General features: G+C 33.2%; 1 protein-coding gene across 8 annotated transcripts in view; it reads right to left on the bottom strand.

Moving 5' to 3' along the window:
* Positions 1-27374, bottom strand: part of ZBTB20 (zinc finger and BTB domain containing 20) — a 787576-nt gene that overhangs the window by 482138 nt on the left and 278064 nt on the right. For all 8 annotated transcript variants that reach the window (XM_058437478.1, XM_058437477.1, XM_058437476.1 and 5 more), the window contains one exon: positions 6107-6180. The gene's annotated coding sequence lies outside the window, so the exon portion shown is untranslated. The remainder of the gene's footprint in view (positions 1-6106; positions 6181-27374) is intronic.

Here is a 27374-nt window from a genome sequence, read left to right as displayed (position 1 = left end):
ACAACATCCACTTAAAAATAAACAAAAATAAGAAATCCGTTAACCAACAACAGAATTTTAATAATTATTAACTAGAAAGAAAATAAAATTAACTTGACCTTATCTTAGAAGGTTGTCAGAGATCTACTCTGTTTATGCAAGTGATAAATCTGTTTTGAATTATAAGACCTCAATTTCAGAAGTCCAAGCTCTCCTCAAACTCAGAGGTAAACCTTCAGGAAGGATTTAAAATAAATGTATGGATTTTATTAGCATGTGTATATTATTTACCTTTGAATTAATTTTGATCTTGTCCTATTCTCGAACTATCCTTCAATTGGTATTTTTGTGTGTATTTACTATGTGCTTTCCCACTGCATTCAGAATAAAATTCAAATTCCTCACTCTGGCATTTCTCTGACCACACCTCCAGCCATTCTGCTTTGCTCACTTTGCTCTGGCCACTCTGAAGTCCTTTTAGTTCTTTGAATACAGAAAGTCTGTATTCAAAGCTTTGCATTTGAATACAGGATTTTCTATATGCAGTTTCTATCTGGAGCTTTCTCCCCTCCCATACTCCCTTCCCTACCCCAAATTCTTCACCTGGCTGATATTATTTTCTGTCCCTCAATGCTCAAATCAAAGGACACTCTCTCTGAGAATTCTGTCCTGAACACCCAAAGGACAGTATAAGAGATTTCCCCCACTCAATGTTGTCTTGCATACATAACTCTTTATGTGGACCACAGCTTGTAATGTTGTAATTATGTTTGCATTTATTTCATGTCTAATTTCCTTAGGAGACTATCAATTTCATGATGAAGATCTAAGGGAACATTTCTATATTTCTAGTATTAAGTATAGTTGAATAATGAATTAATGATTCTATTGTGGTAGATTCAGTAGGGCTAAGAAATGTTAACTAAATATGGACTATTCCCTTAAAATTTTGTTTTCTAGTAAGGGAATAAGGCATACACATAAAGTGCTATAAAATACAGAAAGTAATTCGTGTCTCAATAAAAGTGTAGATGAGTATTGTATTAGTTTCTTAGCGCTGTTGTGACAAGTTACCACAAGCTTGTTGGCTTATAAATAATACCCAATATTTATTATCTCACAGTTTTGGCAGCTACAAGTCCAAAATCAAGTTGTCGGCAGGGTCACTACAGGTGGTAAGTAAATTTGGTAGTTAGGGGAGAGTGGATTGTTTCTGTCCAGGTCAAGGAAAGAAGGATTCATGAAATTAATAACATTGGAAATGAACTTGGTAGGATGGGTTGGATTTGCATATGAAAAAATTGAATGATGGATATTCCAGATGCTGGAACAATATGAATAAAGGTGAGTAAGAGAACTTGGCCTAAGTCTACAGTACATACAACCGGGTAGGTGACAATTAACTAAGAAATGGGATTAGAGTTAGATTTTAGGATGTCATGTATATTGATTAGGGATTGTTATACACAGAATTATTGAAAGTTTTATCTGAACAAAGGCGACATAATCTTAGTGCTCCTATATTAGGAAAGTTAATGGGGCAGCAGTGTTTAGGATAAACTGATCTCCCTGCTCCATCTCTTCCAATTAGGAGATTTTTGTAAGCAAGAGAAGATAAAATCCTGACTGGAACAGATATCAAAGAAAGAGAATAAATGAGACTTGATCACTTACTGGACATCTAGGAGGAAGAAGAGGAAAGAATGATATATTTTGAGTAAAGATGTCCTAGAGAATTGGAGTTAGAAAAGCTAGGATAGTCAAAAGTGGGATGGTTTTTAAGTAGAAGAATAAATTTAGTTTTGATATACTGACTCAGAGAAACTAGTGTGATTTCTAGTTGAAGATTTAAATAAGGATGTTGGAAATATAGGACTGAAGTTTTGAAGACATATCAGGACTGGAGATACAAATTTCTGAGTTATTCATAGTGAAATAATTGAAGTCATGTAACTCTGAAAAGCTGTGTCAAGTCATGAGAAGAGTATGAACGTGGAGTATGACAGATATGATCACATCCTGTGTCTACTATTTACCTGTTGTATAACCGGGGGCAAATTGCTTAACTCCATCATTTTCTCATATATAAGGAAGAAAATAATTTTATCCCTTAATTAGGATTACATGAGTTAAATATTTAAAAGCTCTGTCATGTTTAAGCTGCTTTTATATTTTGGTGCATAATTCTCATAAGAAATACACTTATTTTGCTATCTAGTATCTTAAAAATATGTGATGTGCTTTAAAAAATGTTAATTTTCCTGTGATTCTAGTACATGTGATCTTTTAAACTTTCATGACCTACTAATGCGTTGCAACCCACACTTTGGAAGACTGATCCTCCCATATATTATGGTTCTCATCCAATTCCTCCTCTAGTCACTGGCCCCAACAAGCATTCTATGTTGAAATGACACCAATACTATTCAATGTTCTCCTGACTTTCATTTATTACTCCCTCTTCATAGGCTTCTTGCTAGTATCACATTATTCCTTCATGGCCCAGAAAAAAATGATAACCATTTACTTCCTCTGCTATTCCATAAAATTTTTTGTCTATAAGAAAGATGTGTTTTTCCCAGATAAATTATGAATTTCTTAATAACAGAAAATATGTGTTATTTATCTGTGTATCTTGATAAAATATTTTGTTCATAGGAGGCACAGAACATTAATTCATTATTATAAAGAAAAGGGAGAAGAGGTTTGAAGAGAGAACTTTGTTGAACATCTACATCTAGGACCATGCTCTGGTATCGTCATGTCTCGATTCCTCCTTCTCTATATGCCAAAGCTTCCATGGAATTTTTAAAGGGCAGAACTATTGTCTCTTTGTCTTTGAGGCACAAAGACTTAGGCCACTAACTTTCAGCACATGGTGGAGAGAGGGAAGGCCTGGATGGGTTAAAATAAAGGAGGAAACTAGAAAATGTCCAGAATTTAGCTTTGGGTAAAATAACAGAAAGGTTTTTACCATAGCCTCTTTGGATTGGTAAATGACAGAATCCAACGAAAGCAATGTGAAACAAATGATCAGAGCAAGTAATTCATTTTAAAATATTAAAGCTTATTTCTTTTTTTTTCTGACTCTGGAAAACTTTTCACTGATGGAAATGACACCTGGCAACAGTGACATTCTGACACCATGCGTGGTGCACACCCTTGGGAAGTTTGAATTCCACATCACAATGGTTCTGTTCAGATTACTGGTTTCATCATGCCTGTAAGCCCAATTAAACTACTGAAGTTCTAATGGTCTTACGTCCACTTTGTAAATCATCATAAAGAATATTAAGTCAACCAAATAAATTTGCCTCTACAGGACTCATTGCTCAACCAAAGGCATGATACCAGGAACAAAATTAAAAAACAAACAAAACAAACAAACAAAAAAAACACACCAAAAAAAACCTCTTTTGATAACAACCAATGTTTTCAGGATACTCCTTTATATATGAATTTGAGATTCTGATGAAGGGGACTACAGTTCAACAAGTCTCAAAAAATGAGCCCAAGGCAACTTGCTCCTCAGGAAACACTGCTTAGACCCTGATTGTACGGGAAAGATTGAAGCCTCAGATTGTAAATTCAGATAGACTATCACGTCTAGGTCTCTAAGGATGATCTGTGATGGTGGTCAATATGGTTTGTGTAATCTTTGTGCCCTACCCTGTGCCTCGATTTACTTATTTAAAAATGAAGTCACTAGACTTTGTTTCTTACATCCTTTCCCACTATAATGTTTGGCGATGCTCTGCCCTTAACATTTGCCTAAACTTTTTAATCTTAAAATATATAAAATGTTTTTATAAAATTCTTTTATGTCTTTAAATGTTATTGAACATGATAACAGTACAATTCACTAAGCCTAAATTTCATCATTTTAGTATTGCCTCAGAGGTCAAGTTTTATGAGAGCCTTAATTTGCATCACCAGAAGCTCATTTAATAAAAATGAAAGAATCCCTTTTGGAAATAAATTTTAAAAAGTGATGGTGGGGAAGAGGGGCAGAGAAATGTATGTAGAAAAGAAAAAAAAGGAAACTGAACTTAGAAGGTGTCAAATGGTTCTGAGTTCTAAAGAATATTGTGGTCATATTAGTGTTGAAAAGCTGGTCCTAGCTTTTTATGCACTAAAAGTACATTCTGCTAATGGTTCCTTCCCAAATCCCTGGCCTCTTGACCCAATACTTATTGTACCACTTGTCTCATTTCCCTGAAACAAAATCTATCATATGGCAATAAGACAAACTGAGGTATCAGAGCATCATCTACCCTGGAATTGGGCATATTTACTTGTGGAGTTGATTCTAGTGTGTGGGATATAAAACACATAACTTAAGTGGAAAACTGCTGAAGACCATTTCACAGGTGAAAAGGACATGGCATGAATGGGCAATTCTCACTTTGGTCAGGAAAAAGAAGTGTAAAGTCAATGAGGTAAGGGGCTGGGAGACAGATACCTCGTATGATATGATAAGCAGAAAGACTGTGTTTGGCAAATTCCTTTGTCATCTTCTTCCTGACTGTCAAAAACTGTATTCAACCTGTGTTTACAATAAATATTCTCTGACAGAATGAACGCTGGATTTCTGACTTTTAAAAAGTTTTGAAATTAAACTAATAACAGCTATTTCATGATTACCTATTATTGTGCCAAGGGTTAGAAATTACAAAAATGAGTAAGAAAGAGCCCCTGCTCTTAGAGACCTTACTGTCTGTGGGTTTGAACTGTTGTAGTTATGACAACAATAACAATAACCATCATTTATTCACTCATACCAGCCAGGCACCATGCTCAGTGGGCAATATACACAAACTGCCAAAGTCTCCTTCATTTCACCAGATGCGATGACAGTAAGGTGACCTTGCTCTGTCCATGCATCATCTCTTAACAAAAATAAACTTAGCAAGAATTCAGACCATAGGCAGAGACATATAAGCAACTCCAGAACTGTCTACTGTCAACACACAAGAACTACAGTCAATAAAGAGTGCAGTGAACTACAGTGAAAATGGAAGCAATCATCTGAATCACCTTTAGTGTACTCTGTTGATTGGGGGCTGTGACACTCTAAAATCCACAATACAGTAGACTCCACATCTGGCATTCCAACAATGGAAGGGTAAGTGTTTTAAGACTCTTAGCGAAAGAACTTGCAATACATTAAACTGTAAAACTGAGGAAGACATCATAAGCTTCTGGATTTTATTACCAAAATGTACATTTTGATCTAAAATTAAAAATAAAAACAGATTGACTTTCCTTGTAGTATTTCACAACCTTTGAGTGCAGCATTAAAAATGCTTTTCTTTTTTTCTTCACCAACTATAAGCTTCTGTTTTCTTACCCTGGGCGTCTGAATCTTTTATATGCTTGGGTTCTATTCACTGCCTGTTATTCAGACGTTGAAATCCCAAATGTTAATTGTTCTTCCAAGTACATTGACAAAACAGCAGCTAAATAAGGGTAGACCAGACTGTGGTAGACTCTGACATGCATTTATGGAACAATGGGGCTCTGAGAGACAGCCTTGTAGCTCACGGGAAGACATAAGATGTGCTATTTTGACTGCTTCGTAGCAGAATGGGGAACACACGCACACAAGGGAATTATGCATTTTACTTAGTTTTGCCCAAAGTCCTCAAGGCAACAGAATCTTGTGATGTCATCATGAACTTTCTTTCTCTCCATTTCCATTGACACAAAGGCTAAAAATTTCTAATGACATCACAAAGGAAAATGAAATCTACTTTGATTCCGTAAGAAATCTTTTACCTTCAGTGAGACTGGTAAAAATAAAATAAAATAAAATAAAATAAAAAAGCAAGGATCTTTCCAGACAGGGTGTGTGTCACTGTGCTCATGCACAGTGGGTGACACCCTCCCTAATGAAATTCAAACCAGCCAAAAGAAAGGATTCACAATTTAGGTTGGATAAAAAAGACACACTGAATATTGAGACCAACAACTTTTTTTTTTTTTAAGAAGAAAATCATTCAAACATATATTTCTTCAGGGACATTCAAATTTTTACTCATGTCTGGTTACTACGTTACCAATGTTTTTGCCCTTTTTTGGGTTGGTCACAGAAACATAGAAGAAGGTACAGGAAGCTTTGACTTACAGGAATACAGTGCAGCTCAATCTTTTGTTTTTAAGGTGCAGTGATTTCAGTCTCTAAATGTAACTTCAGGCAGTCTGAAAAGAAACAGGTTAAAATCTCTTTCAGTTATAATTGGTATTTCAGATTTAATTAAAAATTAAACTTTCATAATGTTTCACCATCCAAAGCAATGCATTATCAGTCAAGCGTGGCTTTTCTTTTTTTTTTTTTTTTTTTTTTTTTTTTTAAGGAAAAAAAAAAAAAAAAAAAAAACCCTCTTCCCAGAGTATTTTTTTAATGAAAAGAAAAGGATCTAAAGAGGAGAAAAAAAAAGCAATTCTGAAAAACAAAATATGCCTCCATGTTAAGGACTTCATAATGATACGACTAGAAACTCAATGTTTCTGAATTTTAGCTATATTCTGATTAAAAAAAAACTCCTAAATAATTTGTACAGCCTAAAGATTACAGAAAATATTAAGTTCAGGGAATAAAGAAGAAAATCTATGGGTCTGAATACACATATTAAAGGGAAATTATGACTTCAGATAGAATTGTAAAAAATGCTAGATCTGCTACTTTCCAGTGACTGAATTGCTGGTGAGGTAGATGGTGAAGAAGGGCTAAATGAACATATTTAACAACACAAAATGGCCATTGAAATGTACTGTATTACAGGTTTAGCGTGCCCCATTTCACATCATATTGTACATCTTGTCACATGCATCCACTGCTGTTTGAAGCAGCATAGGAAGATCAAGAGAGTCCGAACAAAACTCCCTGGTTCAAGTAACTGTAAGCATGTTGCTTAATTTTAAAATATGTATTTTTAATTCTAAATTAAGTAACAGTCCAGGCATTAAGAGCTCCAAGTATATAATAAATATTAGGCTTAAAATAATCTACTATTTTTTGAATCTTTTCTTTCTTCAAACAACACCATCTATAAATAAGATAATAGTATTTTAAATTAAAAAAATCACATCACACACTAGAATTAAATCATCCTTACTTTTAGCTTTGAAAAACTGATACAATGGGATTTAGAAAAATTTAGTTTTTAAAATATAAAATGAGGTAATATAATTTGCTTTCATTCACTTTATAGCATGGCAGAATACTTTCTATATATTTGTAACACTAAATGTCATATGTTGATGTCCAATTTCACATTAGTGCAAGGTAATATTTTAATATCTCCCCATACGAGAGCATAATCACAAATCACCCCTGAAATTGTACTATTATTAGAAAGCATATGTAGTTCTTACTTGTGATTCCTGTTTTCTTTTTCTCTTGAAATGTATAGAGGAATATTTTGGGTAATTGGTCTTTTTGATGTACATGGATTTTAAGTGTAAACATGCTCAGGTTCACACTAAATTCACTCATGAATGAGATTAGATTTTTAAAAAATCACTGACATTGACTAACTAAACTTTTCCCCCTCCTCTCACATGCCTGAATTAGGCTAAAAATGAACCAGAGTAAAGGCAGAAATTATGGAGGCGTCACCAGGGACAACTGAATGAGAGGAGGGGAGTGCACATATTTCCTTATAAGGCAGCAAAACATTCATAAAAGAAACTGACAAAAATAACTTGTGCTCAGAAATTATATGAGATATAATATAAATATATTGAATAACAATAATCTCTGAAAAATGATTCAGAAATGTAAAAACTGCCTACCTCTGGATAAATCTGAATCACCAACTGGCATTGTTCTACTCACCAACAAAATATGGTTAGTGAAATGAATTCATTCTCTAGTTTAGACATGAAAAGGTGATAAAAACGAGGCTGAATATTTACATATAAACATTTAACTACCAGCTAGTAATTCAATTCAATCAGTCAGGTTTCCTTTTCCTCAATTTGCCAGATGTTGAATGAATTGAACTATCAGCTCAAAATAATTAAATCAATGATATGAATAGATGGTCAGTGTACCAATTTTCATTTCCCACCCAATGCCATTTCTCCTTCTCCTCTTTGATATTTTTCTTCTATTTCTACTTGTTTCTTCTCTACTTTCACTTTCTTTCTTATTCCTCTTTTCTTCTTTTTTTTTTCTCTTGGTGAGGGTAATGAGGCTCAAAAATAACATCTTGTATCCTGTTGAGGGAAACTTGGTCACAACAATCCTTTCAGATGACAAACTCATTCTTAAATGTCTGTTTCCCAACCCAAAGAAAACAGAGCAATTGAAAAAATAGAGACTCAACATCACTTACAACTACCAACACCACCCATCTTAATTCCCATGCTGTACGCATCACGAGGAGAACTGAAATTTATTTACATTATACCTAACCTCAAATAAGACCACAAATAAGACTAATAACAGGACCATTTTGTGGCACTCAGGCAAACGGCTGGGCAAAACAGATGGATCTTACTTTGCGCCAGGACTCAAAAAATATAGTCGCCAACTCACTGTTGGCGACTACATATCTTGGCCCAAAGATGGACCTGGAAGTGGGACCAGTTGTCTTTGATATGAATAGTGCTCCTCTTCTTATCTCCTCATGGAACAAATCAGTAACTCTGTCACTATATAGTGGGGTTATCAGGTAGAATTGCTTAAAAGACTTGTCATCAAGGATGTAAAATATTCTCAGGGAATGTCAGGTGAGATGAAGGAACAGAAAGTCAGGACAAATACCTTATTTTTGGCACTTTTGTCTATTTTCAACTTTCTGTTTTTTTTTTTTTTTAATTCAAATTCACTACTGTACACTGAACCCACCTTTAAAATAGATTTACAGAGTATGTGTCATCAATAAGAAAACTTGCTTCTCACATTTCAGGTTCCAAAATCTGTTAAAATTTTGTCACATAGATCAATCTCAGTCATTATTAAAATTGACAACCAGTGTCAGACTTCTTTAATTAGAACAAAACTATGTAAGGCTTTATAGATTACAGTCAACATCCAATGACGCACTGAGCAACAGCTCAGTAGTCAATGCAAATTACAAAATCCGGAAGAATGGTTCTCTGGCAGAGACCCTTTAGCAAAAGAGTTGTACATTCTGCACTACTCAAAGATTTTGAATGGCTTTCCAGAGAAGTAGCAAATGCATTATATTACAGTAACCTATCTTGTAAGTCACAAGGCCACAAACAAAGCCTCTAGTCAATAAAAAAAAAAAAAAAAAAAACCTGAAGGGGGGTGAGAACTATAGACTTACCATTGACTACGAACAAAGGGCTGCTTCTGACCACATTCTACTTTTAAAAATCCTCACACAGAAGGAGTTTTAGATATCACCAGGTCACAGAACTTCAAGGAAAGAACAACAAAGCATTCCAGCTTAGGAGGTCTATGTTAATTCAGGCACTTCTCTTATTGCTCTTCCAACTATTCAGTACTGATTGTATCTTGCTCATATTGCTTTTGAGAGTTCACTCATCTCTCTCTAATTTATTTATTCAGACATTGTGCAGATTTGATTTTTAAGAGACAGCCCTGTTTATGGTCAGCATAGAAGGCTAATTATAATACTTTATTTTAGTATTTTTTTCTTTTCACTATTTAAAAACTTTTTATTATAAAAAATTTCAAATATATGCGAGAGGATAGAACATTGCAAAATGAACTCTCTAGTACCCATCACCCATAGTCAATTGTTTTTCCAATTATACTCTCACCTACGTTTTATTCCACCAGATCATCTGAAAGACAGTCCCAGATAGCTTATTATTTTATGCATGAATACTTTACTACATGTTACTGAAAGATGACAATCATAACTAATATCATTCCACATCAAAAATAATAGTAATTCTTTAATGTCATTAAATATCCTATCCATGTTAAATGATTGACTTTTAAATTGTCTTTTCTTTTTATAGCTGGTTAGTTTGAATCAGGATCCAAATAAGATCTACACATTATATTCGAATGATAATTACCCTTTAACCTATAAAGTCTCCATTTGCTTTTTAAAACTTTAACTTTGTATTTTGGAACAATTTTAGAATTATGGAAAAGTTGCAATGATAGTACAGAGAGTTCCCATATTTCCTTCACTAGTTTTTCCTAATGATAATATCTTACATAACCATGGTAAATTTGACAAAATTAAGAAATTAATATTGATACAATACTATTAACTAAACTACAGACTTTATTCAGATGTCATCAATTTTTCCATTAATATGTTTTTTTCCGTTCCAAAAATCCAATCCAGGATACCATACTGCATTTTAATTGCCATGTCTCCTCAGTCTCTTCTGATCTGAGATAATTTCTTAGTCATTCCATGTTTTTCATGACTGATAATTGTGAAGACTAGTGGTCAGATATTTTGTGAAACCTTTTACAACTTTGATTTGTCCAATCCCATAACTAGATTAGGATTATAGGTTTTAGAGAAGAATACAAAAGAGGTTATGTGCCCTTCTTATAACATAACATAAAAGGTATATGATATCGCTGGGTATGTTAACCTTGGTCGCTTGCTTAAGAGAATGTCTGCCAGGTTTCTCTATACTTCTCTTAGTTTTAATAAGCATAATTTAATTTGTTACAGTTTATTGAGATATAACTTATATAACATATAATCCACTCTTGTTATGTGTACAACTCAATGACATTAAGTAAATTTAGAGTTGTATAACCATCACCACGATTCATTTTTAGAATATTTTTGTCACCCTACAAAGATCCTTCCTACCCTTAGGCAGTCAATCCGTAGACCTAGACAACAAATATTTTCTGCCTCTATAAATTTGCCCTTTTTGGATATTTTTATTAATGCAATCAAATAATATGTGATCTCTTTCATGTAGCTTTTTCACTTATCATAATTCATTTTTAAGATTCATTTATGTTGTGGCATGTAGCAGTAGTCTATTCCCTTTTACTGATGAATACTATTCCACTGTATGAATACAACACCACAGTTTATTTATCCATTCATCAGCCAATGGACATCTGAATTGTTTCCAGTTTTTTACTGTTATGAATAATGCTGCCATGAACGTTCACATAAAATACGTCTCTGTGTGGACATATTTTTTTTTTTTTCCTCTTAGATACCTTAAAGTGGTATTGCTGGATTATAAGGGTAAGTTTATTTTAACTTTTAAGAAACTTTCAAACCAGTTTCCAAAGTGACTATACTCTTACATCTCCCCTGGTAATATAGGAGGCTTCTAATTTGTCTTTATCTTCCAACACTTGTTACTATCTGTCTTTATTACAGCCACTCTAGTGGGTGTGAAGTAGTATCTTATGGTTTTAATTTACTTTTCCCTGGAAATAATAATGTTGACCATGTTTTCAAGTGCTTATTAGGCATGACTTCATCTTCTTTGGTGAATCACTTTGGTGAATTGTCAAATATTTTGCCCAGTTTTTAGTTGGGTTGCTTGTCTTTTTATTATTGAAGAATTCTTTATATATTATGCATAAAAATTCTTATCAGATTATGATTGGCAAATCACAATCTTGCAAATATTTTCCCCTGTCTTTGGTTTGTCATTTCATTTCCTTAATGGGTCTTTTGAAATGCAAAAGTTTTAAATTTTGTTGACATCCTAATTACCAAGTATTTTGTTGAATCAAGCTTTTGGTGTGATAGCTAAGAACTTTTTCTAACCCAAAGTCATGAAGATTTTCTCCTGTTTTCTTCTAGAAATTTTATAATTTTAGCTCTTACATTTAGGCCCATGATTAAATTTTTATGCACGATATGAAATAAGAATCTAAAATATGTTTTTTACAGTCCTAGGTTGATGAATATTCATTTATACGCAGATAATCCTAGCATCAATTATAGAGCACTACTTATTGAAAAGACTATCCCTTCCCTGACAAATTGCCTTGGCACCTTTGTCAAATTTAATTGATCAAAAATATGATTAATTTTCTGAACTTTCAATTCCATTCCATTGATCTGTATGCCAATATCATATGCTATAAAGTAAGTTTTAAAACCAGAAATTGTACATTATCTAATTTTGTTTTCCTTTTTCAAAAGGATCTTTTGCATATTCATGTAAATTTTAGGATTAGCTTGTCAATTTCTGTAAAAACACCTTTATTCTTTTTGACAGGATTGTGAATTGAACTGTTTTCTTAATTTCATTGTTTGTTGCTAGTATACAGAAATATAATTGATTTCTGTACAATATCTCTTCTTATATCCAGTTAACTTGTTGAATTCCTTTATTAGTTCATGTGTGTGTGGTGTGGGAGGTGTATGTACATTGCTTAGAATTTTCTACGTACAAGATTATATTGTCGGCAAATAAATAGTTTTACTTTTTACTTTCCAATTTGTATGCCATTGTTGCTTTCTGCTGGTCTGTCTACCCTTCTCTTTCCTTTCCCCTCCCCGTCCCCTGCTGCTGCTTCTTTTTTTTTTTTTTTCCTCTAATTTTTCTCTCTTTCTTTCTCATATTTATCGTTCTGGACTAGATTGAATCTCCTGTATAATGTTGAATAGAAGACATAAGAACTGACAACTTGCCTCTTTTCCAATCCTAGGAGTGTATCGGTCAGGTTTTCATCATTACATACATTATAAGTTCTTCATAGATGCCCTTTGTCAGGTTACAGAAGTTCTCTTCTATTCCTTTTGTTGAAAGATTATACCACAAATGGATACTGGATTTTCTCAAATGTTTCTGTACATCTATTGAAATGGTCATGTGTTTTTTCTTTTATTCTATTAATATGGTATATTGCATTAATTAATTATTGGATGTTAAGTAAAACTCGCATTCCTGGGATAAATCCTCTGTGGTCAGACTGTATAATGCTTTTCTACTTTGCCACATTTGGTTTGTGAATACTTTGTTGAGTTTTGGTGTCTATATTCATGAAGGAATCTGGTCTGCAGTTTTCTTTCATTGTGATGTCTTTGTCTGGCTTTGCTCTCAGTGTAATATTGTAGAAATAACTGAAAAATGACCTTTCTTGCTCTATTTCTAGAAAAGTTTGTGAAGTATTGGTATTGGATACAATTCACCAGTGGAGCCATCTACACCTAGGATTTTCTCCTAACTATAAATTGTATAAATTGTATCTCTTTACTATTACGAGTCTCTTAATATTTTCTATTTCCTCTTGAGTCAGTTTTGGTAATTTGTGCATTTCTAAGATAGTCCATTTTATCTAGCTAATTGCTAACAATTGTCCAGTTGCTAACAATTGTCTAATTGTCAAGCAGTGACAATTGAGGTCAACCAATGATCAGTCACAGGTTGTATTTCTGACTATCAAGCAATGAAAAGGATTATGAGGTTATAATATTTGTTCATAGTATAGTATGAGATCAGGAATGAGAGAGAAGGTATCACCACCAACCGCATAGAAATGAGAATGATTATGAGGTTATACTATTTGTTTATAATATAGTATGAACTATAACTATATCTCATAATCCTTTTCATTTCTGTGGGGTTGGTGGTGATAACTTCTCTCTGATTCCTCATTTTGGTAATCTGTCATCTTCTCTCCTTTTTCCTTGATCAGTCTACCAAAAGAAAAAGTAAGTTTTGGTTGATCTTTTCAAAAAACTAAGTTTTGGTTTCATTAATTTTCTCTATTATTTTCATTATCTATTTCATTGATTTCTGTTCTTATCTTTGTTATATCCTTCCTTCTGTTTAAACCGAATTTAGTTTTATGTTTGTATTATGTCTATACTTACCTACATAATGACATGATGAGGTCCTTTTGTTTAGGTGAACTTTAGATACATTTTTATCATTTCATTTCCACTTAAAGGATTTCCTTCAGTATTTCTTGTAAGGCAGGTCTACTAGCAACAAATTGTCTCAGTCTTTGTTTATTTGGGATATCTTTATTTTATATTTATTTTTGAAGAACAATTTTGCCAAATATAAAATTCTTAAATGACATTTTCCCTTTTTTTTTTTCCTTCAGCATACTGAATATGTCATCCCTCTGCCTCCTGGCTTTGTTTCTAATGAGAAGTAAGCTGTTAATCGTAGTGTTGTTTTCCTGTATCTAATAGTCTTTTTTTTTCTTGTTAATGTCAAAATTTTCTCTTCTTCATTCAAAAGTTTGACTATAACGTGTATATTTATGTACAGATTCTTTTTGTGTTTATCCAACATGGAGTTTTTGTGCTTCTCAAATGTGTAGATTAATGTTATTCATCACATTTTGGAAGTTTTTGGCTATTATTTCTTCAAATATTTTTGAGCCCTTTCTTTCTTTCCTCCACTTCTCTACCATTACACATGTTAGTATGCTTGATGGTCTCTCACAGGTCTCTGAAGCTCTGCTCATTTTTTCATTGTTTTTTTCTCTTCAAATCAGACCATTTCTATTAATTGATCTTCAAACTCATTGTTTCTTTATTCTGCCATCTCAAATATTCTGTTGAGACTCTCTTGCAATTTTTTATTTCCATTATAATATTTTTTAACTCCAGAGTTTTTGTTCCTTTTAAAATAACACTTATCTTTATATTGATACTCTCTATTTAAAGAGTAATTATCGTAATACTTTAATTATTTAACATGATTTCCTATTATTTTGAACATATTTATAATAGCACTTTCAACTCTTTGTTTGCTAAGTTTAACATCTGCTATCTCCACTTCAACCCAAATATAATTTCTTTTTTTTCTTCAGACACTTTCTTTTAACCACTTTTTAAATTGGGTGTGAGTCACACTCCTGTTTATTACATGTCTCTTTTTTTATTGAAAATTGACATTTTATATAGTATATTACAGCAACTCTGGCTTCTGACTTTTCCCTGTTGAGGGTTCTTGCTGTTATTGCTGTGTTTGTTTATTTAGGACTTGCCTAACATAACTCTGTGCAGCCTCTCTTCCCCACACTGTGCCGCTGCTGATGTTTCTGCTCAGTTTGTGTAATTTCCATTTTCATTTTTAAGCTAGGACTTTCCCCTGCATTAACACAGTTTAGTGGTGAGCCAAGGATCAGTCACAGGTTGTACTTAAACACCTAGGGCCACTATGCTAACACCTCTAATTGATATATATGTGTGTGTGGGTTGGAGAATGCACTCAAAGTTCAGGCAGTTTACAAGTCTTTTTTTGATTTTTACTTTCCATTTGTTCTCTCTTATCTTCTCTCTGTGTGCCCAAAGCCTTAGGTTCAGCTAAGGATAAGTGGACATCTTGGTCCTTCTCTGGTCTTCCCCAGAGTATGTGTGTAGCCTTTTAGACCTCTAGGAATATGTGGTAGCTTACCAAGGTTCACTATGATAGTATCCTTTTCCAATTCTCCCTGCTAAATTTCTGACCAATCTGCCAGTTATTTTCTACTCTGAATTGTAACTTCAAGCTACATATGATGTTTATTCTCCCTGCTTGTTTGCCCCTGAGATTGTCACTGTTTTGACCACACCTAACACATGGGGTTTTTCTATGTTCTGCTCCATCAAATTATCAAATCAACCCCTTTCAGCAGTGAAGTTGTGAGTTTTCATGACTTGTCCTGCCCTGGCAGAACTATTGATCCAACGGAACTGTGGGGAGGGGTAATAGGAGAAAGCAGTCCTGGCTAAAACACTGTGGGCTCCTAACTGTGCTAGTTGTCCTAACATAACTTTTAATTTGGCCTCTTTCACTCCCAAAAGTATCCAGCTTCTGTGATATGATTTATGACCTTTTAATCTATAGTGGGCATAAACAACTTATGCCATTTCTTCAGCGAATGACCATTGCCTAATTCTTTTCTTAGTAATGCAGCAATCAGGGGCCTAGCTGCAGGTATGCATGCACGTGGGGTGGGGGTGGGGGGAGTCTAACTGCCATTGAATGAACATTTTCATAATGGTTACATGTGTATAGAAAATCTTCAACTGCCCCTCCTACTACATCTCTAGAAAGTTTAAAGGTTTGGGGGGGATTAAGAATTTCTAGGGAAGTGTATGGGATATAGGGATAAGGTTACCAAAATTCTCCCATGGGAGATAAATAGTTTTGCCTCACTCTATAGAGTTTGGAGAAATCACTCAGCGAGAAGGACTAGAATTACTTTGGTTAATAATGAGTTGCTATGAACTTTGGAGCTGGACTGAGTTGGAATAAACCTATTCTAAGCAATTGTAAAGAATATGTCATTTAGACTTAGTCTTATACAAAACAATAATAGCTCAGAGATCTAAGTAGGTCCAAATACTTACTTGGATCAGGTTAGTATTTGCCAGCTTATTTTCTCACAGATTCCTGTGCTCACTCGGGTTATGCTTCCCGGGGAAAACACAATGGGAATAAGCTCCTTTTGGAACTCAAATAACTTGTAAATCAGAAAGTTCCCATATAGATATAGAGAATAATATTTACCATAAAACAATTTTTCCTTTACATGATGATCCACAGTAAAGTTCTCTTGAGAATACACTTCCCTAGAGCATTTAAATTATGAACAGATTTACAAAATAACTCCTATCACATGAAAAGAGATAAACATATAGTATCTGCTTCTAGGAATGATCTAAACTTTCATTTTCCTTCAGAGACTTAAATAGATGAAAAAATCAGCAAACTTTGTTTAGGAGAAATTCAGAATGTATAAAGCATTAATTGTGAATATCTTACTGATATTTTTGGATCAACATAATACTTCACTTTTACAAAATGTTGAGGAAATCAAAGTATTCACCAAACTTCATCTCATTAAAGTGTCATAACCTTTAATCTAGGAACCCGTAATAGTAAAGATTACTGTTTCTGTCTGGAAAACAAGAAATCTAATCCATGAAACAAAACCCTGAAACATCACATACATTGCTTAAAGATATAAGTCTGATGATGGAGAATGTGATGAAACTCCATCACCTTGTTGTATAAGGTTATCAATAGGGCAATATCCAGGCTACAATGAAAAAGAAACTGGAAGTCTCAAACTCCTATTGTGTATACATTAGAGTGGATTCAAAATAAATATTTAAACAGATTTCTGTTCCTGTGGAATGGTATTTTTCCAGCAAACCTCTCCAGCGATTGTTTTTATTAGGCTTTGCAATTTCTATAAAAGGATATCAACCCTGTCCCAACTTGATTACTATTTCTGCTATTGATTAACAATAAAAAATAGGCTGGGCATGGTGGCTCATGTCTGTAATCCTAGCATTTTGGGAGGCTGAGATGGGTAGATCACTTGAGTCCAGGAGTTTGAGACCAGCCTGGGCAACACAGCAAAATCCCGTCTGTACAAAAAATGCAAAAATTAGCTGTGCATGGTGGTGTATACCTGTAGTCCCAGCTGCTTGGCAGGCTGAGGCAGGAGGATCGCTTGAGCCTGGGAGACGGAGGTTGCAGTAAGTCAAGATGGCACCACTGCACTCCAGCCTGGGTGACAGAGTGAAACGCCATCTCAAATAATAATAATAACAAAAAATAGTTGTATTTCAAGTAATATAATCTAGATAATCTAATATAATATTATCTAGATAATCTAGAATTCACTGTCATTCAATGAATTATATCTGTGTGAAGTGTTGTCTATTTGGTCCAAATCTTTTAAGAATGGGAATACTAAAGTTCACAGTAATAAGATGTTGCCAGTCTACATTGAGGACTACAAAGAAGCATTTCTATAAAATATCCTTTGTTGCTAATGAAAGTTAATATTTATCTTGATATTTACATTATAATACAGTGATCCCTATACATACTGAAGAGCATCCTAGAAGATTTATTTTTCTTAGTATCAGCATTGTATTTCTTTAAAATATATAATCAGAGCCCAATCTGTAAATGTACATAAGATCCTTTATAGGATGCTTTTTAAATGTAGCTCAAATTCTTGCCTCCTTGTCATGTTTTTCCACTGCTTACCCATTTTATTTTTTATTTACTTAATTTATATTATATATTTCATTTACTTTCATTTATATTTATATAAATATATTTAAATATGTATGTATCATTTAAGCTATCTCAATTGCTTTTTGTAACAAAGAGATATCTGTCTCTACTGTATATCTTTCTATCTACCCTTCCATGTAACACTTCATCTAAATTTATTATATGATACCCCAACATTTCAGATGCAATTTGAAAATATCAACCTTAGATCTTCTATAAACTCATCTACGTTTTTGTGGTGACTTTAGTTTTCTCTAACCTTCGAAGCTATTCAAATCAGAATAGCCTCAAATCTGCCTTAAATTTGTCTGAGACAAAGTAACAGATTTGTATCATCAGAGCTCAATATTAACTTAAAGCTTAACTAACCACCTCTTTGCTAAGTCACCTGAAGATGATTCTTGCCTTTCTGTGGAAGAATAAAATAATTTGGGACCTATGGAACAACACCAGCCATTTTCAAATAACTAACAAGGCATATAACATAGAGCAGACACAACTGATTATATAGGTTGTACTCTGCCCAAGGCACCTAGTCCAGGAGTGTGTTCCACTCAATAACCCGTGGTCCCTAGCCCAAGCTGCATCTGCTTGACCTAAGGGTTTCTTTTAATAATTTGCACAAAGGTGTCCGAACAGGCAGCTTTTTTCCAAGTTGTATTGAACCTCTATATAAGAAAAGAGAGGCCCTCTATAACATGTTTCCATAGTAGTTCTAACAGAATATAATTAATCGTATTAATATTAGCTGGCTCTCTAGCTGTTGCATGTAACATAAATATTCAGGTAACCTCTTAGTAATGACTAACCTCATGAGCTTAGGTCTCCATGACTTGCACTAAAGAATGTTTTAAAAATAGAATGTTAACAAGTTCTGAGACAATGGATTATTTGTACAATAAAATTCTTTTCCTTTAAATTTAGCTTCTGGCTCCCATTCCTTTAGGCAGATTTTATATATTAGTACTTAAGTCTTAATGAATTATCTACAGGTAAGCTATACGTAACACATTTTTACATTAACTTTTTGTGATTATGACCTTAATACATGCCCATTGCAAAAACAAAATAAAACAAAACAGTACACTGAAAATACATAAAATAAGAGGAAAAAGTTATGAGCATCAATAGTCTGATGACACAGAGACAATAAACCGCTACTGAATCTTCAGGATTTCATTCCAATGTGACACATTTTAATCCAAATTTGGCTTACCCATTTTCCCCTGCACACGATGAGTAGCCTCCTATTTTTACTATTTGGTATTGTGCTTAAGCAACAGAAATATTTCAAGTATTTCTATAGCAATTGTTTTCTATAAAATTAATTTAGTAATTGATCAAGTACTATCATATTTAATAGCCCTGCTATTGATCATTATTCATGACACTACTCATTGTTATTGCTTATTACTTCATGAATTTGGTTTTATTCAACCACGTCATATGGAGATTTTATACACACACACACACAAAACACGCACACACACCCACACACACAACCTGCTACTACATAAAGTATTAAACCATTTCTCTGAAATAATATGGAGGTTAGAAGTAGCTTCTAGATGAACAAAATAAAATGGCAAATTTGAAGCTTAAAAGTCAAAAATTTCATATCAATGCCAAAGATACATTATTTTAGATAACACTCTTTTTTATTTTTTTTTTATTTTTACTATCTTTGCTACAACACTACAATATTAATATGGAGAACTGAGAGTCAGCTACGCCTATAAAGGTAAAGTGCCATAAAAGCCCCAATGCATCTCTCTCAAGAGTCTAATCTTATTCTATCTGAGGAGCTATCCTCTTTCTGTGAACTCTGTCATGTAGAATTACATCATCTCCCATGGCTCAGATTATCTCCAATTTATAAAATGCTTTAACAAAAACTGTTATGAAGTGGGCTCTGTTATATATTCATATAACTTCCTCTTCACTTTGGTTAATACGGAAATACACAATACATCAATATGTGTTTCATTAAGACAATTGTTTCGATATAGTAACAAGCTGGGCAAATAGAGGAAGTGTGCTGGGTGCAATTTATTTACATTTTAACAAGACCTCAAACAAATGATACCACACAGGAAGCTCACAGTTAGGTTAAGGAGAAATGGTGGCTAAAAAATGCCTTGAAGTTTGGAAGCTGTAAGTATTATCTAATCAATAGTATTACTTTTGAAGTTAGATAGAATAACCATTCCACAGGGACAGGTATTGTGGTCTGTGACAAACATTATTCAATGTGGACATTAAAAATTTAGGGGAGATATACATTTTCAAAATTTGATAAATTTTTAAGACTAAACCTTAGAATATATGCCAAATGCTAAAGTTTAAAATGAATAGTCCTATGAAATAAAAATCTCATGAAAGCCCAAAGTATGGGAGTTTTCTTCCTTAATATACCAAAGCTTACTGCTAACATCCCCATTTAATAGAGATGATAACTTCACTGTTCACATTTTGGGTTGCTCCTACTATGCATGTTAACTCTTTGTGAATAGGTCTAAAAATCAAGACAAGTATGTACTTTAATCAAATAGGTGATTCAGAAAGCAATGATTTCAGTCTACAATTATAGTAGCCTGCACTATTCCTACTTCCAAACTGTGAGCAGGGTCACCTTTGTTTGAGACAAATTGTCACTGGTAATATCTCACAGATTAATGTGCATGACATTTGCCTATCCAGTGTAGTTCCCAAGACAATAAAAAAAACCTTGCAAAAGTAAATATATTATTTAAGCTGCAAGTGAAGAAACCATTGTAAAAGTACAATAATGATAGGAAAAGCATGAAGAGGACAGGGTGAGGTAAATATACAAAAGGAATCTTGTAAGAACTGACCCATTTGCTAAAAGAACAAGAATATGACTCCGTGTGTGTGTGTGTGTGTGTGTGTGCATGCATGTGTGTGTGTATAAATCTCTGTCTATATTAAGTCTATATGAAATACATTTATACAACATATATATATATACACACACACACACATACATACACACACACACACACACACACACACACACACACATAATACATCGGGCGTGGTGGCTTACACCTGTAATCCCAGCACTTTGGGAGGCTGAGGTGGGTGCATCACCTGAGGTCAGGAGTTCGAGACCAGCCTGACCAACATGGAGAAACCCCGTCTCTACTAAAAATACAAAATTAGCTGGGAAGGGTGGCACATGCCTGTAATCCCAGCTACTTGGGAGGCAGAGGCAGCAGAATCACTTGAACCTGGGAGGCAGAGGTTGCGGTGAGCGGAGATCACGCTATTGCACTCTAGCCTGGGCAAAAAGAGCGAAACTCTTGTCTCAAAAATAAATAAATAAATATCTCTCTATATACATACACACACACAGAGGCATACACATATGCCTCTATAAAAATAAATGTTTCATTAGGAGTTTTGCAATTTCCTTATTTGTATCTATCTATGAACTAGAAAGTAAGTTCCTTGAAAGTATGACTTATGTTTTCTGTGTTGTAATTCATAATAACTAGCATGATACTGAGCAGAAAATTGGTTCTCAATAAATATTTGTGTGAAATATAAAAAATCTAATTTCATTCATGCACACTATGTAAAAGAACAAAATTAAAGAATTCCCAAAAATAAGACAAATGATATCATTATATGGGGAAAGCAAGTTAGATTATGCTACACTACAATGAGCCAACAAAATTAATACCAAAAAAACCCTTCAACTGAAAATAAATCTATGTAAATACGTGCTGAAATCCTACAGATGATTTAGACTCCAGAGAAATGAAACCCCAATGACAGCATCATGAAAATGAGTTGCCCCAGTATCACATATCGTTTTTGTCATACTCTACAAGAAGTGGTAAAGTGTGATTAGAAATTCCAATTTCCTAATCATACAGAATATAAACAATCTATATTATATAAGTCTATGAATTTTCTGAGGCATTATAAACTTTTATGGACATTTCTGATTAGAATCTGAACACAATGGTGTTTCAATATAAAAACTCATAATTTCAATTGTGAATCACCATTTTACATTTAAACAATTTTAAAAATTCACATTGTGACATGTTATACCATTAGGTTATTTTAAAAAACCCTGAAAGTTTTCTTAATAAGATCATAAAGTTTTTTCTAGTTATGCAAGAGCAATTTGATAGTGGAAAATCAATTATGCTAAGTCCTTTGCTGAACTGTCACATTTCAAATTATCCTATAATGTTTTAAAGGGAAAGGGCTATGCATCTTAATCCCAATGCCTAGTGAACAATTTCTGGCATATAGTAAGTGCTGAATAAAATGTATGAGGAATTAATTTGAGTTGAAAAATACATCTCAAGAAAAGTCTATGTCCATGAGTTACAATTGGACAATATTTACCAGAAAAAAAAGATTAATAAAAGTCAACATCCATTCCTAATAATCAAATAAGGAATCAGAAAATAGTATTATAATCCACTTTAGCAATATATCAAATAATATCTGTCTTAAATCAACAACCAATATCTGCCTTAAATATGAAAAAAAACTAGAGATAATACCACATAATGAAGAACAAGAAATATGTCCTCTATCACAATGATTACTTAACTGTTTTGGAAATTATAGTCAATGAAATAGGATATTAAACAGAAATAAGAAAGGAAATAGTCATCTTTGTTAGGAGATAATTTAATGACTTTGAAACCCCAAAAGAACTTAAAAGAAATTATTAAAACTATTAAGAGAGTTGAATAAAATAGCTAGATAATAAATACAGATAGTCCCCAACTTACGGTGGTTCGGCTTAAGATTTTCCAATTTTACAATGGATTTATCAGAATGGAACCACACGTAAGTTGAGGATCATATGGATTATAAATAGGAAGTGGCTTTTCTACCAAAAAATTATAAATGAAATATAGGCAATTAAGGACACTAACAAGAACATAGCATGCCTATACCTAAATATACTAAGGAATTTGGGGATCTATATGAATAAAAAGACACAATCAATTTATGTATGAAAACATACTATGCTTCTGAATGGGAAGACTGAATATTGCAAAGATACTAATTTATAGGTTTAATACAATTCCAACAAATATTGCAATGAAACATTTTTATGAACTCAACAAACTAAACAAATCCTGACTAATAAGTAGGTGACAAAAGCCTAAGCATTTTTGAAAAAAGAAAGATAAGGAAGGATTTGACCTAAAAGACACACAAACTTATTTTGAAGCTCTAATGGAAGCAATATAAAACCGGTGAAAGAACTGAAAAAGCAGATAGTTCAGAAATAGATCCTAATGTTGATAAAAATTAGTAGGCAATCAAGATGATATCAAAATCAGTGGGGAAATGATTCTGGAACAATTGATTAACCATTAAGAACAAAAGTAAGTAAGATGTTTACATCATAACATGCTAAAATAAATTCTGGGAGAACACAATTAAAAATATAAAACAGAACTATGATCATACTAGAAAAATGGTGAATATTTACTAAATTTCAAGCTATTTAAAAAAGAAGATAAAAGTAATGGACATAGTCACAGAGAAAAAAAAAATACATGAAATTGACCATACAAATATTTAACATTTTCTCACATAAAATCTTACAAATCAGTAAAACTACATGAGTAAAGACCATAAGCAAACAATTTATAAAAATAAGAAAACAATGACAAACATGTAAAAAACATTCTAGTTCCTTATTAATCAAATCAATGCAAATTAAAACAAGGTAAATCAGTTATTTTGCCTGCAATTTGTCATATATTTATATAATGCTGCTACTCAAAACAGTTAAGAATGTAGTTAGAAAAGCACTTTTACATACAATTGGAGAAGAATTCTCAAAGGAACCTTGAGAATTTTACATACTCTAGCCCAGAAATCAACTTTTTAAGGATGTATGCTAAAAACATAAGCCAAGATGCAGATAAAAATTTATATATAAAAATGATCCTCAGAGTAGGAGAAATAATAGTGGAAAATGACTTAAATGGCAAACATGAAGGAGTTAATTAAAATTTTTTGGTACATAATTAAGATATAATATTACACAGCTAATGAAAATGAGTATTTTATGACTCAGAACTAATAAAATTAATGCTAAGTGAAGAGATCACTATATAGACTATACTATCCAAAATGTTATTTAGAAATATACAAACACATATATATAAACACCTGTACACTTTAGAAACGGCCATACACTTGGAAAGAGGCAGAGCAAATACTTAGAATTATTTATCCATGATTGGTGGTGTCAAGTGATTTAAATTTATTCGCTATATATATTTTCTATTTTGACACATCCTTTCAATAAGTGTACATTACTTTTTAACCTGGAAAAAAGTTATTTTAAGCCTAAAATGAATTTATATGGGTTAGAAATTCACTTAAGGGAAAAAAATCAGATATCAATAAAAATCATTTTCATATACATGTAGAATTACTGTGCTCTTTAATCTATGAATCTCCATACTTTTGTGCAAAAAGAACATCTATTGAGATATTGAGATACTTGACTTTTTTTTAGTGCTAAGGAACACAATAATTTTCCTGAATTAAAATCCAAAGAAAATAAAGTCACTCATAAATACCATATTTGACTACAGTGTCCACCCAATGCTCTGATGGCTTTTCCTCTTGTTGACTTATTGATAAAATTTACCTACATTGCTAATATTAATAATTGCTTTGGTACCAATTTTAGGAGTAATCAATCTGAGAATGTTTACTTGGCCCATTTAGACAATACCAAGGAAAACACCCCCAAGTAACTGTAACCAGCATAGTGAACAGTGTATTTCCGTTTTCACATTTCTTTTCCATGGAATACCAACCTTGCCTAGTATTTTGCGAATAACAATGGATGGAACTTGGATTTTCAACAGTGCTTAAAAAATAGCTGCCAAAGTCAAGACATGTAATAACCTTCTAAGTAAGTTTGCTGGCTCCATATTGTGTTTGAAGGCACACCCCCTCCAAACGTCTGCAGTCACCATCTGCTACTCAACTGCAGAATAATGCACTGAAGTCTGGTGTTGTTTGGCATGGGCAAAGACAGCCAATGTCCAACTCCATTCAGACATGTGCACCATATCAGGAACCTTATGACACAGTCCTCAACATCAATGCAGCACTTTCAAGCCCTGCTGCACATCAATCAAGTATGTATGACAGTCAAGCTGATAGATAAAATCTAAGCCAACTCTAAATACCTACTGTGCATGGATCTCTCTAGTTTGCCTGCAGCTCACCTTCTATTAAGATGATAGCTTTGGCCTAGTCTTCCATGCCAAAATAAGTGCATGGAGTCACTCTGGCAAGAAGAAGCGTCTATATCAATGTCAACAAACAAGTTCCTTGCGCCCGACCCTACCATCTGTCCTCCTGCTTCCCACCTACTGTACTTTATGTGGACCTTGATGAATGAGATTCTAATAGTCCAAGACTCTAGTTTAGCCAGCCTTTGCAGATGGGGTCAACATGACTGCCCTCTGGCCAAATACCCAGGGTGACATAGCTGATGGGTTACCTGGAAAGTGCCTTTTTGCAAATTTAATGTCAGAAATAAAGCAAATGATGGTGTTCCTACAGGTTTTGAGTTTCGGGTTTATGGAAAAAAGTGATGCATCAATGCTTAAAGTGAAGATAATTTTTCTTTTAAATTATTTGAAAATCTTATAATGCTAAAGCATTGATAAATTCCATTTCAACACTACGGGTAAGGGAAATAAAATGAATGAATAAAAGTAAAACTGGGGCTATTCTAATGTATTTACAAAGTAGGTTTGAGAGAAAGACTTGAAAAAAATCTCAGAAATATGTAGAAATAAGACTTGATAGTGTAACATTAATATAGAAGCAGATTATTTCATTCTGCGTTAGATGCAACAATATTAGAGCATATTGCACATGCTAAATGGGGAAAAATAGATTTCATACCTATTCTACAGAAGTTGTATGGCACTTGCAGATTTCAAGGTAGAGCAGTAAAATTTAATATAATCTTAAGTATGAGATATAAATAGTTTCTGGAAAAATCTAATTGTTTTTGCCTTAAAAAGATATTACATGAAATATGATAAATCAGTATTGTCATAAAAGTAGTAAATAAAATTATTTTGTTTTTTGAACATGTTGACAAACCACTTCAATTAGGTCATTAAAAAAACACTTAAGACGGAGCCTGAGGGCATATGAAACAAACAGAAATTTCAGGAAATGCTGCTGGTTCCAATCCAAATCAATTTAATATGACGATACAATGATAAGACCTTATTTTTCCTTCAAGGAAAGCTAAATGTATTTCTAGAATGGTCTCTGGACACATCAAAAATAGAACAAACAAAAACAAAACAAACATTCTACCAAGGAAACAACATCATCTGAAACTCTAGACAATTTAAGTAATAATAAGGCAAACAAAACAGGGAAAAATACTTTTATGGCAGTAAGATAATAGTAACCTTATAACACCCTAACCTTTTGATATGTGCATGAATTTTCTCCTTGGCCATTTTTATACTAGTGAAAAAATCAGAAACAATTAAAAGGGGGGAGAGTGAAGGAATTATAATCCATCTATAACATGTTTTTGAAGAAAACTTATTGGCACAAGAAAATTATTTAAAAATGTTAAATGAAATAAAATGAATCTGAACTACAAAAAAAAAAAAAGAAAGTGAATCTTCACCAAATGAGAAAATGAATGTGAAAATATGTTATATACTATAAAGCACCATACACAGAATTATTCAGAGCATCTATTAAAGTGCTTTGTACATAGTAAGCGTTTACTAAATGTTTGTAGAATTGACTAGAATTTAATTGAAAAGAGAAATATAATGAGACTTCTACAAGTAGAATCAGATCCTTTTAATACCATGGGAAAAAGTTTCAGTCAAATTATATGACTAGGTACATCCGTTGTCTTTGATGTTATGAATCAAGATGAGATCCTATTACATCAAAAGAAAAAATATTGTTGAATTTATCTTTGGAGAAATCATAGTAAAATGAAAAGCATGATTATTTTTAATTTCTAAATATCTCCAAATTTTATAGCATTCTTCGGTCAACTAAGATAATACTATAGAAATCCTACATAAAACTCGGACTTACAATGTCCTGGCCTAATCATCTGGCTAATCTCTTTGAGTTTTCCTGAAATATGCTCACATCCCATTTTCTATGGGAATTCTCCCACTGATTAACACAGAGAATGAGAATTTGGCCTGTGCTCTATAGGCACCATTGAAATGTGGCCACCTGAGGCATGTAGGGAGGGCATCCAGCTGGCACACCACATGTTGCCCTGGAGTAGTGTACAATGAGAGGGATATTTTGGCTAAGAATACCTGGACAATCTCTATAAAGGTCCTGATTATGAAAAGGACTTCAGCATTATCATTGTCTCATGGGCATAATACGAGCCAGGGAAACTTCTGTTT

Source organism: Hylobates moloch, unplaced genomic scaffold (genome assembly GCF_009828535.3).
Source record: "Hylobates moloch isolate HMO894 unplaced genomic scaffold, HMol_V3 SCAFFOLD_4, whole genome shotgun sequence".
Taxonomy (NCBI): Eukaryota; Metazoa; Chordata; class Mammalia; order Primates; family Hylobatidae; genus Hylobates; species Hylobates moloch.
Note: the sequence above shows the minus strand (reverse complement) of the source record. Positions and strands in the feature narration are given on the sequence as shown.